At 50.8% G+C, this 16,042-nt stretch overlaps 1 protein-coding gene across 5 annotated transcripts in view; it reads left to right on the top strand.

The window, feature by feature from the left end:
- Ptpn3 (protein tyrosine phosphatase non-receptor type 3) overlaps positions 1-16,042 on the top strand; it is a 149,812-nt gene that overhangs the window by 26,877 nt on the left and 106,893 nt on the right. The window contains exon 1 of one of the 5 annotated variants that reach the window (XM_051162326.1): positions 9,262-9,575. The exons of 1 other annotated variant lie outside the window; for it this stretch is intronic. The gene's annotated coding sequence lies outside the window, so the exon portion shown is untranslated. Of the gene's footprint in view, positions 1-9,261; positions 9,576-9,637; positions 10,073-10,288; positions 10,366-16,042 lie in introns of those variants that run through there. 3 more of the 5 variants (XM_051162309.1, XM_051162317.1, XM_051162290.1) reach the window with 3 other exon arrangements.

Below are 16,042 nucleotides of genomic sequence, written 5' to 3'. Positions count from 1 at the left end.
ACAGGCTGCAGAGAGACGGCCCAGTGGTTAAGAGCAAGAACTGCTCTTCCAGGGAACCTAACATTCATGTCAGGTAGTCATAACCACTTGTAACTCCTTAGTTCTTCCTGCCTTCAAAGGTGCCTGCACTCATCTTCACACACACACACACACACACACACACACACTTAAAATAAAAGAGAGAGATCTCACAGTTGGGATGACAGATTGGCACAGTGGTATATAATGTGTTAATGTGTGAATCTGGGGAATATAAATGCAAGAGGAGGGGGTCCCTCCACCTGCCTGTGCAAAGAAAGCTGAGTACTACAGCCTGTGTAAAAGCCGAGAGACCTAAGGCTGCCCAAATGTGCTTATTCAACGGTGTGAAGATGAAACATTGTCACAGGAGCTGACAGAGTTGGGCAGCTTCCTGTGGTTGAGACTGTAGTTGATTCTAGATTGCAATGAAATTGCAGCCATGAGACACGAAAAGATTTTACCCTCTCATTTTTGCCTGGTAATTTCGATGGGGATTTTTACCAGCTGTGTTATTGTCTGTCCTTCTGCCTAAATGTGGAGGTTAGGGGCCCCAGAGCTGGTTTGAAAACGGCTCACTCAGCAAAACAGGGAGTTGAAAGGGTGTGGCCTTCACCTGCAGGTGACTCTGTTGTGGAGAAGGGGGTGGGGACAGTAAAGCTCTAACTCTTTTGGCTGTTTCAAGAAGGCAAGGCATTGAGAGGGCATCCTGGACACCCAATCTGTATTTATGCTGTCTTTCAGGGGACAATACCATATGTATTTCGTCCTATTTGTCTACATCACTTCAATCTAGCCAATGATTGATCATTTATCAAGCTAGCAAGCCAAGTTCTAAAAGAATTTAGACACAACAGAACTCTTTCTGTTCACGGGAAACAAGCGAACATGAGTTGCCATGTGGGTGCTGGGAACCAAACCTGGTTTCTCTGCAAAAAGCAGTAAGCGCTCTTAATGGCAAATCCATCTCTGCAGCCTCAAGGAAGGAAGGGTTTGTTTCAGTACAGTCCACCACGGCAGGGAAGACATATGGAGCCCCTGGTGACACTGCATCTGCAGTCAGGAGACAGAGAGTGGGGAATACGGGTGCTCAACTTGCTTCCTCTATTTGTTTTGCTCTGAAATCCCAGCCCATTGGATTATGATGCCCACACTGAGGGCGGGTCTTCCTGCTTAATTAACCCAGTCTAGAAATTGTCCTACAGGCACGCCCAAGGTATGTGTGTCCTGGGTGATTCTACACAATCAAGACCACATCGCAGAGGCAAGCAGGTCTCTGTGAGTTCAAGACCAGCCTGGTCTACACATAGCCAAGGCTACACACATAGAAACCCTGTCTCGAAAAGCAAAACAAAACAAACGAAAGACCACATCACAAAGTATGGACCCTTCTGGAAAAACAAAACTAAAGTGAAGAACAGCCATATTGGGGAGAACTTTCAGGGGCATTTCCAGAAGTCTTCTAAAGAGCTAGTAAAATGAAGATCAATGTGTGATGTGAAGCAGAAAAAAAAGTATCCTGAACACCGTATGTGGCACGAGGTTAGTGGACTCTTGGCAAGTGGTGGCCATCCGGAAGGAAGGCTGCTTGGAGACAAGCTTAAAATCCAGTGTGATTTCGGCAGGCAGGCTTCGGGGTCTGAGTCCTTTCAGGAGGATGCTGTGGTTGCCTTTCATTCCATAAGGGGAAGCAAGCAAGACGCATGTGCCACTGCTTTGGGCTGGCGTGGCCAAGGCTGACCAATGCGGTGGCATCAGGGACCTGAGAGAAGCTCAAGAGGGGTGCTATGGTTTAAGTTTGGTTTGTTCCCTCCAAAACTTGTGTTGAAACTTGACTCACTGTGTGGTGAGAAGGGCTGAGAAGGGTTGGGGGGGTCTAAAAACGGACACCTTTCTCACAGGATTGGGTTAGTCATTGCCCCGCCCCCAGCCAGGACAGATTATTCATTAGTGCTATGTGTCTGTAATCCTAGGTGGCACCCAGAAGCCTGAGGTAAGAGATCAAGAACATTCTAGGCTGTTCCAGAGGCTGTACCAGGCTAGTTTGAGACTTTGTTACAAAACAAAAGGAAACAAGAGCTGGGCTGTAGTGGCACAGGCCTCTAGTCCCAGCACTTGGCAAGCAGAAGCAGGTGAATCTCTGAGTTCGGGGCCAGCCTGGTCTACAGAGTGAGTTGCAGGACAGCCCCTCCTAGTTTGTCTCTTTCTCTTAAGTGCCCACTTCTCACTTTCACCCCATCATGGAGCAATGCGAAGCCTTCACAGGATGATCAGATGCGGCTGCCCAGTCTAGGTTTTGCCAGCCTCTAGAACCATAAGCCCAAACCAAGTATCACTTTATAAATTATTCAGACTCAAGTATTCTGTGGCAGCAACAGAAGACAAAGATGAAGAAACGAGATGGTGACATTTTTTTTTTTTTTTTTTAATGTGGCTGCTGGAGAACCGCATCACGGGAGACAGGCAAAGTTAGGAATGAAGAAGGGCAATGTGTTTGTGCATTGTGCAAGCCCTCTGTGGCTTCTGCACTGCCTGGACGTCTTGGCAGGGAATCCTAGAAGCCTTGTCAAGCCACATCCCTTAAGTGAAGATGATGTCCCCTGAGAGCCCTGCTGTCCCCCACACGGAACGCGAGCCCTTTAACTTCACATGCGACTCGTGTTTACAAAGGCATGGCTCGGCTGCCTGTTTGTACCATGATGCAATGGATGTGTGTCCCATGGAAAAAATGAAAAAGCCATCCCAGCAGGACGCCAGGGCGCAGTTGAGGAAATCCTGTGATGTGTCATCCGTGCAACGCTAGAAGGTCACCAGAGCACTGGGAGGCCCAGCAGCAACTCTGTTCTTGAAATGTCATCAGGAGGTGGAGCGCAATGTCCCGGCACGGATCAAATTTCTGGTGTCTCGGGGATGAACTGGAAACCCAAGCAAGCTGAGTTCCCAGGCAATGTCTTTGCCTAGATGTGAGTTCCCACAGAGGCCTGGGCACGGAAGCTCTCCCACTGGTTTCTCCCGTGACGGTGCTGGACCAGCTATGTGAGGAAAGCCTCATCCCTGACCCCGGGGTGACTGTGGCCATTTTTCTTTCTCTTTTATCCTCATCCAAAGCTCTGTTTCCTGTTCCACCCTTCAACCATGTGAGTTTCCAATGGGAGTTAAGAGTGCTTGAGGCAGGGCACCCTTCCAGCACCCTCTCGATTACTGTGCCCTGATGTAGCCGGGGCCTTAATGTGTCAAATACCCAGTGCTTTCTCTTGAGCAGTGGAAACAAAAAGCAAAATATTTTTGCAAAAAAAAAAAAAAATTAATAAATAAAATTAGGCATTCATCCATGACTGCTTTCCCTGGAGATACAATGCCTTTGTTGTTAAATAGACTAGCATTCACATGGTACAAAATTCATAAGACACCAACATGTTTAGGGGAAAAGGGTAACTAGCCACCCCTCCTTCACTGACTCATTCAGTTTCCCCTGGGAAGGCAATGACCTCTCTGGGTTCAGTTTTCTGTGTATCCTACACACTCTAATACATTGATTTTAAGGCCTACTCCCCTTAGCAAACATCATCCCTGTGATTACTACCCTCCTTACTCCCTCCTCTCCTGTTACAGGATTAGCTGCTATTGGCCTCAGGAGAGGAAGCCCAGACCAAGGCCAGAGGACCTGACATCTGGAAGTCTTTGTCTATAGGCGACACCCTCCCTCCATCTCCCCTTCTTTCCCCTCTGACCTTCTGTCTGGTGAGGACAGGAACCCCAGACCATGGATGGGACACCTGAGAAACCATTCTTTCTGGAAGGTTCTAGAAGGGTATAGTACCCATTGCAGGAGAGGTCTTTGCTTAAACATGGCAACTGTAACTCAGGATCAGAGCTTCCTTCCTCTGGCTTCTCGTTGTCTCTGTTTCCGGTGCCTCAATGCATTGGGTTTCCAGAGCAGGACCCCGAAGTCCTTCGACTTACACTTTTGCTGTCCCAAACAGCGGCAAATTCTATTACGGTCTGGTTCTGTCAGCTCTAAGGTGCATCCCCGAGGGCCTGCTCAGGGATACTTGAAGGTTCAAGCATTCTGAGAGACATGGTCAACGGTGTCTTTCTTTATATGAACAGTTTGGCTGACCTTCCAGTCAGGGACAGGCGCTGCATGATTTTTCATCCCCTTATTTGAATCTGCCAGCACTGTCAAGTAGACTGAGAACGGCATTTACCTTTGCATGTGTCAACAGGTGCATTTAGCGGCCAGGAAGGTGGCCATCTCTGAAAGGAGGGCCGAGCCCTTCCTCAGGTTGGTGGAGAAGGCTCTGGTGTCAGCCCTCCAATGGCCTCTTAACTTGTTTTCTGCCTCTTTCTCCAAGGCCTCCTTCTTGTATATCTGCTCCCCCAAGGGCCTTAGTTTTTGTTTTTGTTTGTTTGTTTTTGTTTTGAGACAGGGTTTCTCTGTGTAGCCCTCGCTGTCCTGGACTCACTTTGTAGACCAGGCTAGTCTCGAACTCACATCGATCCACCTGCCTCTGCCTCCTTAGTGCTAGGATTAAAGCCATGCACCACCACGCCCATTTTCCCCAAGGGCCTTAGGACTGGCTGCGTCCCCCGTCAGAGATTCTGTTCTAAACTCTGTGGCTGTCTCCTCCCCTCCTTTGGGTCTTTGCTTAAGTGATTTAGTTTCTTGGTTCTGTATAAGTTTGCTGTCTCCAGGAGAGCCTTAAACCACAGGATTGTAGAGGATGACTTCAGGTTTTTGTTTTCATTTTGGTTTTTGACACAGCGTCTCGCTGTGCATTCCTAGTTGGCCTAGAACTCACTATGCAGACCAGGATGGCCTCAAGCTCACAAAGATTCCCCAGCTTCTGCCTTCTGAGGGCAGGGATTAAAGGGATGTACTGCTGTGCCAGACAGTTTGACTTTCCAATCTCCTACCTCTCCCTTCAAGTGCTGGGATTACAGGCATGTATCAGGTTGTGGCCATGCCTACTTTTGTGCAGTGCTGAGAAAACAGTGGTTCTCACCTTTCCTAAGGCTGGGACCCTTTAACACAGTTCCTCATGCTGTAGTGACCCCCCCCCACCCAACCAGAAAATTATTTTGGTTGTTCTTTACTTCATAACTGCTACTTTGATACTGTCATGAATCATAACATAAATATTTGAGATGCAAGATATTTGATACTCGACCCTGCGACCCAAAGGTTGAGAGTCACAGGAATACAGGCTCCTGCACGGTAAGCAAGCCCTCTATTGGCTGAGCCACACCAAAGCTTGCTTCCTGCTCATCCTACAACTCTGAATTAGAGTAGTCTCCCACAAGAGAGGGAGGGCTGTATGTTCTGCCTACTGCCGCTGGTGCTTCCCAGACACGTAGAGTAGTGCTTGACACACAGTTGGTGCCTAATTCATAGTTGACTAAAATGCTCTAGGTTTGAGGGGCCCTGGACTTAATCAACATTTCTTAACTGATAACTGGCCACATCCTCCTCTCTCTTTTCTTGGGTCAGGGATCCGCCACCCACTGCCACCACAGGGGAAAGGCCTGCTTGGTCCTCCAGGAAAACGGTTTCTTCTCACATTCGGTAATCTCCGAGGTACCGTTCTTCCTCTCTTTCCGCATTTCTCTCTTGCCAGCTTTGACATTTGCTACATATTTTTAACCCCTGACAATCGAAGAAACCAGGCTTACTGTAAAACGAGAGCCTGGGAACCCTGAGGACACCCTCACACACCTAAGATACCTTCTGTGGCTGTGCTTCTGCTCCTAAACACAATGGTACAACCCAGCCACCATCCCCAGGCTTGTGCGGCTCGTGTTCAGTCACTCTGACCCACGCAATGGCAGCCTTCCATGGTTCAACCTGGGTGATTTTAGTCTCCATGGGGGCCGTCCTATGCACAATGCTCTCAGCCTCACTCTTTCCACGTGCTCCATCAGCTCCACTTACCCTCTCTGTTCTGGAACCCTTCGTGAGTTTGCATTAACAGCACAAATAATTCATAAGCATTAGCAAATCAGCGGGGAGCCCTGCCACTCAATCACTGTCCAGATTTCCCGATGCGAATGACTGATGGTCTGCGGGGCTTTTTCCAGGAAACGCTTCCCACTAATCCTCCCAAGCAATTGCTGCCACGCAGTACTGAGCACTGGACACTCTACATAAATGCTGTCTTCCTGGGGTGGCTCCTACTGCGCTCCTCATCCTACTGCGCTCCTCATCCATCAATCTGGTCATTTATTAGTGGTGAGCATTTAACCCGCTGCATCTCTTCCTTTGTCATGTCTGGAGGCTTTTTGATTTCTGGGCCAGCACCACTAAAACAAAGAGCAAACTAATTTTTTTTTTTTTTTTTTTTTTGAGCCCAATAGTAAAAGGGCTGCTCCTGGGACCCCTGCTTCGCTCCAGCAAACACCAGCAGGGCTGTTAACTCTACATTTCCTCACGGATGACGCCTGGGGGAAATCTATGGACCATGTGTCTCCACTGAATTGTGACCCTGAGCCCCAAATGTCTGTCCAGGGATACCATCTATCTACATAAATCTCCTCAGGCCTGGATGCATTCTCCAGGGCTCAGTGCAGCCCTACTCATTCATAAGCGGGGCCTCATCTGCTTTAGAGCTGGCTAAATGCAACCATGAAGATTACGTGTCCATCCAAAAGCCCCATTCACACAAGACTGGGCGTGTAGACTATAAGATCACCTGTCATCGAGGCTAATAGCATCAGAACAATTGAGCTGCGCCAGATTAAAAGGCTGGACTTGAATGTTTTGGCCCCAAGAACAAAACAGTAACAGGAGACTAGACCGTTAAAAGTAATCTGCAGTACACAGAACACATCAAAGGAGAGGGAAAGCCTGGTACACAAAAGATAGAATAAAATGACAGCCCCCTCTGCTTATCAATCAATGGCTAGCTCCTTTACACGGAGGCAACAGACCATAAAACCTGAGACCCAGCCACGAGGTCAATGGGCTTGGTTTCAAATCCTCCCCAGTGTGTCACCAGCTGTGAATCCACCCGTCACCAGCTGTTTTCTGTGAAGCCAAACATGTGGGCAGAGCACTGTATGCATAATAAGTAAATAAATCTTAAAACAAAACGAAAACAAAAACCACTTACTGTGAGGATTAAAAGAAAGAAGTCATGGAAAACATTGGCCACATGTGAACTTAATCCCAGCTGTTTAGATATACAGGAGACAATTTTAATTTGATGTTTTGTGTATTTATTTATTTATTTGAGGGCAGATTTTTCTTTGGTGTTTGTTGTTGTTGTTTATTTTGTTTTTGTTTTTTGAGACAGGGTCTCTCCACATAGCCCTGGCAGTCCTAAACTTGCTTTGTAGACTAAGCTGGCCTAAGACTCACAGAGATCCGCCTGCCTCTGCTTACAGTGCTAGGATTAAAGATGTGTGTCAGGCCGGGCGTTGTGCCGCACGCCTTTACTCCCAGCACTCTGGAGGCAGAGGCAGGCGGATCACTGAGTTCGAGGCCAGCCTGATCTACAAAGTGAGTCCAGGACAGCCAAGGCTACACAGAGAAACCCTGTCTCGAAAAACCAAAACAACAACAACAACAACAAAATAAAACCAATACCTAAAGATGTGTGTCATTATACACAGGCCTTTATGTCTTTGCTATCACAAACACAGCTTCAAGACATTGACTTTATTTATCTTGGTGCTTCGAGGACAACTTGCAGCAATCAGTTCTCTTCCACCTTGTGGGTCTTGGTGATTGACTGAACCCAGGTCATAAAGCTTGGCTGCAAGTGCCCTTACCCACTGAACCATATCAAGGACCAGGAGAGATTTAACTGGAATAATTATTTTATCCAATGTATCGGAACACAACCAATGATTACCCTCTCCCTCTGAACATCCACTTTGTTTCTAGTTGAGGGAGTGTGTGTTCTTTTATTATGTTCCTGATTCTATTACAGTCATTTGAAACAAGTAATTAAAAAATAATCTCGGGCATTGGGGGAGCGTGCCTTTAATCCCAGCACTCAAGAGGCAGAGGCAGGCAGATCTCTGAGCTTGAGGCCAGCCCAGTCTTCAGAGAGAGAGAGAGTTCCAGGTTTCTCTGTGTAGTCCTGGTTGTCCTGGACTACCCTTTGTAGACCAGGCTGGCCTCGAACTCACATCGATTCACCTGCCTCTGCCCTCCAAGTGCTGGGAGTAAAGGCGTGCGTCACTACGCCCTGCTAGCTGAGACCATTGTTAAACAATGATGAGCAGAGAAAAGGTAACGATTTATTCCAGCAGACTTCAAACTGTACAGATCTAAGAGTTCCCAAGTCTCTCATCTTAGCAGTCCAAAAGTGTTAAGAGGATGAGGGATAATTGAGACAGGCACTTCAGAAATGAATTCTGGGACAGGGCTTTTAACTCACTGGTAGATTCGTGCTTACTGTGTGCAATGGCCTGGATTCAAGCCTCAACAAGGGGGGGGGGATGTTTAAAGTGGACTGAATAAATTCACATTCTTCTTATTCTTCTTCTTCTTTTTTTCAATCCCCACACTCCCCCGGATCCAAGCGTAGGCATTTGTATTATTTAGGGCACAGAGAGCGCAAGGCTCCGGTAGCAGATCACACAGCAGCTGGTAGAGGACAGTGTGTGCCGTCAGCTGACTCTGAATTCCAGATCTTCCCACCATGCTTGGGGGAGGAAGGTTACTCAGCACTCCCTGCCGGGAAGAAGAAGGCTGAGTCGAGCATGGCCAGGTGGGACTCTATGGGCAGCCTCGCCAACCGCTCCAGGGGGCTCTTCCTTCCGGACGCTGGGCTCCCCAGGCTCCGAGCATGCCCAGTGCTCTCCCTGCCCGTCCGAACAGTGCTACCCTGGCGCCGTAGCTCCAGGTTTTGCGTGCGATCCTAGGCGGGGCCAGGAGAGTGCAACCCTTGGGACTCCGGGTTCTGTCGGAATTCCCCGGACGCAGAGCTCTGGTGGCGCCCTCAGCGGTCCACCACCTGGGGACCAGGGTCCGGGATCTCAGCTAGATCTCATGGTGGCATGGGAACAAAAGGTTCTCGGGACATTTGGCACCCAGGTCCGATCACAGGATCCTAACTGTCTCTCCATTCTTTTGTTAATATATTCATCCAACAAAACGTTTTTAGTTCTTACTGGGTGCCAAGAGTTGTTTAGACGTTGGGTCTCGAGAGGCGGAGCTACCGAGCTGACACTGAAGGGAGGTGCTCCTTAAGGGGGGGATCTAGGTCAAGAGAGACAGACTGTAACGGACCCCCATCTGCCCCCTCCGCTTTCCTTCCCGTTTCATAGGCACAAAGCTAGCACTCGTTTCTTGCTCCTGCTTTTCCGTCCCAGGAAAGCTTCCCCGTTTAGCTGCGTGACTGAATGGCATTTGTCACCTGATCTGGCCGGTCCACCAGCTCTCACCCGGCCACCCCCTAGCCTTCTAGCCTGGCTCCTTTCTCCTGTTCTTAAGAATTTATCACCTCATGCACTGCGTTGTTTGCGGACCTGTTGTTTGTTGCGAGAGCCTCCTTTCCCAAGTCCCAACAAGAGACAGAATTTCTGTCTATATATTAAGTGTGAAGAACGTAAGTAACTGTTGAATGGATAAGTGATACATATTTGGAACGAGAGGAGTAGGCAAGAGGTCAGGGCTAGTTCAGATAGGTAGCCAAAAGAGTCTCTCCTACGAAAGGTACAGGTACAGGTGTACGGTGAGAGGGCGCAGGGTACCAGCAAAACTGAGGAAAAAAAAGAACGCCCTACCCAGAGGGAAAGGCAGTGGAAACGTCCCGAGGCGGGTCAAGTTCAGAGGGTGTGATGGAAAGGAAGGTGCAGTCGGAGCGCAGGAAGACAGGTGTGGGAGGAGGCGGAAGAGGCCGGCAGGAACGCCCGCCAGTTAGGGGCCATGCAAGCTTTGGGAAGGACTAATCAGCCTGGCTTTCCGGGACCAGCAAAGGAGCGCCGAGACCTCCAACTCAGCCACGGAGCCGCCGTGCAAGGCTCGTCGTGATCTCAAAGAATCGCTGAGCGCCCAGGTCCTTTGCCATTCCTAGGCATGCAATCCCGGAAAGCCAAGCACACAGTAGGTGTTCAATAAATGCTTAAGGCTTGAAGGACTGCGTACGTGAGCCAGGGGACTCAGAGGTCTGCGAGAGTTCGGCAGGTGGCCCACGAAGGCGCCCCCCAAGGCCTGCCCCTGGCCCCGATCCCCCCGCCCCGCGCGCGGGCCCATCGCGGCCACAGCCCGGCCGGCGGGAGCCGCCCGCGGGCTGCACTGGGCATGCTCAGACGGCGGCCAGGTCGCGGCGCGAGCGAGCTTCCGCGCCGCCCGCCCGCACGACCTACCTGGGCGCCCCGCGCCCCCGGATGCTGCAGGTATGGGCGGTCGTGACCTCCGCGGGGCGGACCGGGGCGCGGGATGCCGCGATCGCGGACACTCGGGGCGGCACCCCACCCTTCACCCGACCGGCGGCGCGGCGGACACGCGGGAGGACTAGCGGGAGGTCTAGCAGTCCAAAGGTCCCCGCGCCACGTCGGGCATGGGGGCGCTCAGGCCCGAATCACCTGGCGGGGCGGGGGCGGGGCGGGGGCGGCGGCGGCGCAGGGCTGGGCGTTCAGGACGAGGCAGCGCGGGCGTGGGCGTGCGCTCCAGTCTGGCGGAGTCTTGGGCCCCGCGCCGCGGTGTCCACAGCCCAGCCGAGGGGGCGCACGGCTGCCGGGATCCAGCCCTCCGCGGAGCCAGAGGCTCGCCACGCACCCCCCACCCCAGGGCGAATTCGCCTCCAGATTGCAAAGATGGCATTTCTTGGGCCTGGCACGAACTCCGGGGCCAAATCAATCCGCCCCGTTCCGTAAGCGACCGGGGTGGTTTCTCTGTTAACTTGCGGAGACACTGCTGCGCAGTGCGAGGAGAGAGCGCGCCCGGAAACCCCCGCCCCTGCTTGCTGCCACCCAAACTTATTATGAACTTGAGAGTTGCCTTTAAAAATTCATAGGAAGTTTAAGACAACTTGACACCTGGTTGTTCCGTGAAGGTGTAGGGAGCTTGTGGTTGAGAAACGCGAGACCTAGGTTCAAGTTGGTCACCTGGTTGGCCAACTGATGACCTTGGCCGAGTCTTTTAGCCTCTCTGATTCTCCATTTCCTCCCCAGCACGCAGGCAGTAATAATGCCCACCTCGCCTGGTTGGTGGTGGATTAAGTAGGATAAATGATGTGGAGGTGTTTGGCTCAATGCCCAGCACAAAGCAAGCGAGCAGTTGGCGTGATGTGATTTTAATTCAGTTAGAGACCCTCGTGGCACCCATTTCGTCAGGAAGTTAGAATTAGGCAAGCATTTTCTAGGCCTGTGTTTGGGCCCAGGAGAATGTCTGCTGAGACCTTGAAAAAGCAACTCAACAGAGCGGTGGTGAGCAGAGAGCCTCTTGTTTAACGGCAGTATGTGAGTTCAGAAACCCCAGAAGTTTGACACTTGGGCCCCACATACAGAAAGAACTGTTTTTGCAGGATGATCCGCCTCGTAAATGAAAGCATGGTTGGGAAAAAAGATGCCCATGCTGCGAAGCTCCCAAGCCTAAGCTTACGTTCTTGGGTAGGGTCTGTCGGTTTCTCACAGTGGGATTGCTCATTCTTTGTGGTGGGTGCTCCTTGTGCGTTATGGAGGCTACAGAACACCCCTCCAGTGGCTGCCCCCTCCCAGCTGTGACAACGAGGACCGCCTCCATGTATTGTCTGGCTTGAAGTGCCCCCTGCCTCCCTCTTTGAGGAGAGTAAGCTGAGATAACCCCTGCTTTCTGTCTAGCCTGGGCTGTCTGAGAACCTAATCTGGGGCTTTTTGTGGTAATACCGAATCTTTGCAGTCACCTCGTACAGCTGTACAGGGTATACGAGGCATCTCGTTTGGGTTTTACAGTTCTCCCAGAGGCTGGTGCTGCTCCTATTTTATAGAGGAGGAAACTGAAGCTCTGAGCCGGCAACTGTACAGTCCCGGGGTCTGGGGGAAGGGCTTTTTCTTCTGGATAAGACTGGCATGTGTGGTGTACAAAGACCGCTCATCGATGTCTTTCCTGATGATGAAGTTAAGGTCTAGACAATACGTATTAGAAACTGGAAGCCTTCCTGAGATTGACTAGTTGAAAATTAACAACGGTAAGCTATTATCGGCCAGAAAGCAGGCCATTCTAGTTACAGATTCTAGCATATGAGCACTCCCATAAATCCCGGCATACAGTTAATGGAATATCAATCTGCCGCCGAGAATTAGAATAGAATAAAATGTGCCTAATACTCTATATTGATCTGGGTTGTCTCTGGTGATTTGTCCCCTCTATAAAGACTAGCATATGCAGATTAGGCATGCATGGCAGGCTGGAGGTTACCTAGGCACTTGGAGTAGCTGGTGGCAGGTGCAGGCCTGTGGGTAGACAGGCATGGTGAATAAGTCAAGGGACCCCCCACCCCCACCCCGCCCCAGCCTGGAATCCAGGGTGTCTGGATTCACTTGCCTGCAGCTCAGGCCAGATCTGTGATGATGGGGCTTAGTGTGGCTCTGGACTCCCACTGTAACTAGGAGCGAAATCCACGATCTCAGCTTGAAGCCCTCATTTTTACCTGGTCTCATAGCAAAGGTTTTTATTATGCTTGTTGAGATCTCAACTCGGTCATAGCCAGATCTTATCCCAGGAAGACGTTGAGGTTCCAGGTTGGTCAATGGTCTCAGTCCTAGGATGGTAATTGCTCTTAGTTTTTGTTGGCTGCCATCTGGAAGTTTAATTGGGTGCTGTGCCCGACTCCCTCCCCACAATACACACACACATGCGAGCTAGCAAAGATAGAGCGAGACCAGAAGCAAGAGGGACTCACTGTGGCCTTCTAAGCTGCATACAGGTCTGTGAGTGCAAGAGTCACTGTTTCTAGAATAGGTATAGCCTGCTGGAGGGAGCCAGAAGACACGACACATCCTCCTTCATTCCAGTTCCCGGGGAAGGGACCAGTGATTTGTGGTCCCCGCTCTTGACCATAATCGCAGGGCTTACCTTCCTGTACCACACAGTTCCTGGAAAGCAAAGCTTGGCCCCTTTCCTCTCCTCGGGCCCTGACAAACTGGGCTAGCTAGAGAGTGCTGGTGGTATTCTGCATACCCTAGCCTGGCTGACCTGGTGGGTATGTGGGCCAGTCCTCAGACTGCAGATGAGAGGGGACTGGGCCACGTCCACATGGCCCTTGCCTGGGCCTAGTGACCGCAGGCTCTGATCTTACAGAGGTCTCCTGTCTTTTGACAGAGCAGACTCTGTGGCGCTCTTCATAGGCCCCTGGCTGAAATCTGGTCTGGGTCATGACTTTTTTTTTTTTTAAACATCTATGTATTTATTACATATATAGTGTTCTGCCCACATGTATGCCTGGACAACAGATCTCATTACAGATGCTTATAATCCACCATGTGGTTGCTGGGAATTGAACTCAGGACCTTTGGAAGAACAGACAGTGCTCTTAACCTTTAAGCCATCTCTCCAGCCCCTGGCCATGACTTTTTAAGACCCAGAAGTCTTGCATCTCTAGAGGTTTTTTTTTCCTCCTTGAGCCAGCACCCGAAGCCATCTCTACTTCTAAGTTACTTGCTTATCCCAAGGCCCTTCTGAGTGCAGATCAACAGCAAATGCAGATTTCTTCTTTTTTGAAGTCTGTACTGTGTGTCAGGTCTTAATGCCCCAGAGCTGAAAGATGAACTGGGCTGCAAAAGTGTGCAAGTGGGGACTCAACATATATGTATGCGTGTCTCCAGCTACCCACCTATCTCATAACTTTTAAAAAAGAGGAGCGAGTTAGACGCAGGTGCTGCTGAGAGTACCGGCCATGCACCACCCAAAGTGTGCTTTCTCCTCTCTGTGACCAGCTAACTGACAAAAGCAGCTTAAGGACAAAGGGTTTATTTCGGCTCCCGTAGTATAGTTCGTTGTGTCAGGAAAGTCAAGACTTTGGTTATCAGGTCACGTTGGGTCCACAGTCAGAAAACAGAGAGTGGTGACAGATGGCCGCTGATGCTCTGCTCACTTCCTCCTTTTTTTTGTTTTTTCTTCCTGGTTTTTTTGAGACAGGGTTTCCCTGTGTAGCCTTGGCTGTCCTAGACTCTCTTTGTGGACCAGGCTGGCCTCGAACTCACAGCAAGGTGTGGAGTTCTGCCTGCCTCTGCCTTCCGAGTGCTGGAATCAGAGACGTGCACCCCCACCCCCAACCCGGTCCTGGCCACCAGGCAATGTACAGGGAAGGGTATGCCTTAGCACTTGCGTTCAGCCTCCAAGGAGGCTGGCATTCAGAATAACTGGGATGCTGCTTTCTACTTACTGAGCAAGACAGACCTCAGCTAAGGGCTGGATTTTCTTTCCGCTGCATTGGAGTACCTTGTACCACAGATGCCTCTGGGTATCTCTCATCCCAAATTAATATGGTCTTTACTGGCCCCCCAGGTGTGACAGCTCCAGTGCTTAGTCCTCACAGCCGCCCTCTGGCCATTCTGTCTCCCCAAGAGTGCTACTTGGAAGGCAGGTGGGCGCTGAGCTACCCTGCATGGGTCCCTCAGTGGGTGATAACCTCCCACTGCCCTAGTCAATAGAAAGCGCCTGCTGGGCAGCTATCAAATCAGAGATCTCAGGGAGGAGGAGTCCTGGTGGCCCTGGGCTTTTCCCCCTGAAGCTGTTTCCTTTTGGGGTCAGCGGGGATGTGCTGACAAGATTTTCTGAACCAAAGGCTGGGCTGCTTCTGTGTCCTGTGAAAAGAATGTGGGCACAGGCACTCCATGTAAGAGGAGGCCCCAGGGGTGTTTGGCTATTGGGAGAGTGGAATTTCCAAGGCAGTTTGATGGTTTATGTGGAAAGCTGGAACACAGGCTGTGGAACTCGCGTAGTTCTGGACACCGCAAGCCCCTGATAAATTGTTGCTATGCACATGCTTTAAGGAACATGCACGCAGCTTGGCTGTCATAAGGGATCTTCAATGCTGAGTCCCTGGTCTGAAGCACGGGTTCCCTCCCTGCCTCTAAGACTCAGTAATTCCTCCCACCAGGTGTATTTCACAGAAGCCTTGAACACACAAGCCTCAGAGGCAGCAGTCATTTCCCCCAAAGGTCCTCCTCGCAACAGGGTGAAGACTTGAACCTGCGTCTGTCTCTAGACTGATGACTTGTCTGTAAAAGTGAAGACCATCACAGAACTTAACTTCTCTCAAACAGGCTTTCTTAAATGAGCTTGTGATCCTCTTAAAGTTTGGGACAGGAGAAGTCCCCTCCCTCTGGTACTGCAGTCCTGGAGTCACTGGTGCCTTGAGGAGGCCTGCTCCCAAGTTTAAGGCTATGATAGGTTTCTTTCCTCAGGACTGAAGGCAGGCAGGATTCAGGATTTTGCTGGCCTGTGCGATGTTTATGAGTGGAGAAGAGAGCAGCGTGGGCGTGAGGTGGAGTCCTGGCCTCTGTCCCCGCCTCCCTAGATGAGTCAGCTTTGAGGGCCAGGCTAGAGAGGCAACAGCTCCCTGGCAGCAGCCGTCCCTTGCCCACTGTAGGCATGTGGCGTGACTCTTATTCTTACCCACCACATGCCCTCCCTGTGTCTGGTGGGCAAATGCTTGCACGTGGTGGTAGAACGTTACGGGGGCAGGAGAATACACACAGATGGTGCTTCTCCAAGAGGCAGCTGTCACCACCGCCACGGTGGCCTCCACATGGCCTGTCACCTGTCCAGTCTATTGCTCCTAGAGTAAGGACAGATCCAAGCTCAGCTCCTCCTTTGGCCCCATCCACCTACTCTGGCCCTGAGCCTCCAGCCCTGCCTCGTGGTCCTGCAACCTGCCACTTACAGATTTGCAAATGGCTTCCTTCTGCCCAGGGCTGAGCTGACCTGGGGGTTAAGCTTGGAATGCTCAGGCCACCACAGCCTTGCCTTAATAGCCCCCCCCCCCCTTTTTTTTAAACAGATGGTTATGAGCCACCATGTGGTTGCTGGGAATTGAACTCAGGACCTTTGGAAGAGCAGGTGGCTCTCTTAACCACTGAGCCATCTCTC

Source organism: Acomys russatus, chromosome 2 (genome assembly GCF_903995435.1).
Source record: "Acomys russatus chromosome 2, mAcoRus1.1, whole genome shotgun sequence".
Lineage (NCBI taxonomy): Eukaryota > Metazoa > Chordata > Mammalia > Rodentia > Muridae > Acomys > Acomys russatus.
This window is presented reverse-complemented; position numbering and strand designations above follow the sequence as displayed.